This window comes from Branchiostoma floridae, chromosome 6, assembly GCF_000003815.2.
Source record: "Branchiostoma floridae strain S238N-H82 chromosome 6, Bfl_VNyyK, whole genome shotgun sequence".
Taxonomy (NCBI): Eukaryota; Metazoa; Chordata; class Leptocardii; order Amphioxiformes; family Branchiostomatidae; genus Branchiostoma; species Branchiostoma floridae.
Genome location: NC_049984.1, coordinates 17,352,676 through 17,355,102, shown reverse-complemented (window position 1 = coordinate 17,355,102; position 2,427 = coordinate 17,352,676).

Sequence of the window (2,427 nt, the reverse complement as noted above, 5' to 3'; positions counted from 1 at the left end):
GTAAGCGACACATTTTGTTTGAAATTTCGGAAGTCCGATCGTAAGGGGTCGCTTTTTTGCGGTTACCGAAGGGTTCGCTTAGCGGTTAGCGGTTATTCCCCAGGTGAGCCTTTATTCGTATGTAGAAAAGTTACAAAGTAATTTTGGGTACTCAAATCACTTTTTACCTTTTGCCCACGGGTTTTACTTTGACATTCAAGTGTTGAAAGTAACGCACATTTTGTTTGAAATTTCGGAAGTCCGATCCTAAGGGGTCGCTTTTTTGTGGTTACCGAAGGGTTCGCTTAGCGGTTAGCGGTTATCCCCAAGGTGAGCCAACATTCGTATGTAGAAAAGTTACAAAGTAATTTTGGGTACTCAAATCTCTTTTTACCTTTTGCCCACGGGTTTTACTATGATACTCAAGTGTTGAAAGTAACGCACATTTTGTTTGAAATTTCGGAAGTCCGATCGTAAGGGGTCGGTTTTTTGCGGTTACCGAAGGGTTCGCTTAGCGGTTAGCGGTTATCCCCCAGGTGAGCCAACATTCGTATGTAGAAAAGTTACAAAGTAATTTTGGGTACTCAAATCACTTTTTACCTTTTGGCCACGGGTTTTACTTTGATATTCAAGTGTTGAAAGTAACGCACATTTTGTTTGAAATTTCGGAAGTCCGATCGTAAGGGGTCGCTTTTTTGCGGTTACCGAAGGGTTCGCTTAGGCTAGGGTCACAATTGGCCCGGTGCCCGTCAGGGATGTAGCCCCGGCCGGGCCCTGAAGTCGGGCGGACACCGGCTGTTTACCGGCTGTCGTGGTCACAATCAAACGTTGCCTTTACGCTGCCCCGTGGGGTTCCGGCGGGCACCCCGTCAGTTTTCTTTAAAAAATTTCCACCTTCCTAGGTTCGTCTCCGGCAGACACCCGTCAGATGTTCTGACGGTGTCCTGTAGTCACCTCTGCGGGGTCCGACAGGGTAACGTTTGTCCCTCACAGCCCGGTGGGGCAGTTATAGGGTCCCTGCCGCATGCCCTGCGAACAACGGCAGGGAACCAGGCAGGCTCCTGGTGGGCACTCGTCATATTTAAGGGGTATAAAAACAAGCATTGCCTGCATTCAATCAAATCACTGAACTTGGAGTACTGGTGCGGTACGTCGGGGTGCGTTCACTGCGGCACGGTTGTTTTCGCCAACTTTTCCTCGCACTCGCACTGACGTGCGGCACTGTTACGTTTCTAAACTAAATGAACATGTTATATATAATTTTTAATGTCGGCGGATGACTTGCCAAACTGTTGAGGCCTATATTTTTATATTTGTAAAACGAAAAAAAAGGCTTATGGGTCCGAATGACTGCAAGTTTGGCGTTCCGTCGGCCAATTGCAGAGGAAACGTCCTTCTTCAGCCAAACATCTTTTTTCAGCTTGTTTCTGTAGTCTGGGGTTGTAATATCGTAAAAAGCATAGTAGCTTTCTATGAAGGAGGCTATCTGTTCGTCCTGTTTCTCAGTGATGCAGGCTATTGTGTGGTCTGTTGTGTGGTGTGTCGTCCTATCCCCCTCAGCTGTTGCCCTTGTCTGCAGAAGTTTGGCTGTTGCTGAATTCTTCCGCCTGCCTAGTGGGCTAAGGGCTGTTTCCCCTTGTCTTCTCCTTTCCATTGGTATAGCGCTATGCACTTGACTCCACTGTAATACGCGTAAGAACTGCACTGCGATACGTGTAAGTTCACGGCTTTTGTCCTTTCACGTGATCTGTGACGTCACATATTTGACCCGGTGTTACGAATTACACACTTTTATTCTGTAAACCTGGTCTTTGACGTAACGAATTTATTCCGACAGACTGCCGGCAACCGGAGGGGTCCCTCTCGGTGTTGTCACGATTAGGTCGCGGGGTGGTTGTACGAGCGGGTCCCTGGTTCATTTTAAGTCAGACTTAAATTGAACCAGGGTCCCGGCCGGGCCTCAAAATGCCCCGGCAGCCGCGAGGTGTCCCACAGGGCAACGCAGGGGTCACGCCCGAAAGTGCAAAAAAACAGCCCGTGAACTGACCGGCAGGGCCCCTTTTTCCAATTGTGACCTAAGCCTTAGCGGTTAGCGGTTATCCCCAAGATGAGCCTTCATTCGTATGTAGAAAAGTTACAAAGTAATTTTAGGTTCTCAAATCACTTTTTACCTTTTGCCCACGGGTTTTACTTTGATATTCAAGTGTTGAAAGTAACGCACATATTGTTTGAAATTTCGGAAGTCCGATCGTAAGGGGTCGCTTTTTTGCGGTTACCGAAGGGTTCGCTTAGCGGTTATCCCCCAGGTGAGCCTTCATTCGTATGTAGAAAAGTTACAAAGTAATTTTGGGTACTCAAATCACTTTTTACCTTTTGCCCACGGGTTTTACTATGATACTCAAGTGTTTTAAGTAACGCACATTTTGTTTGAAATTTCGGAAGTCCGAT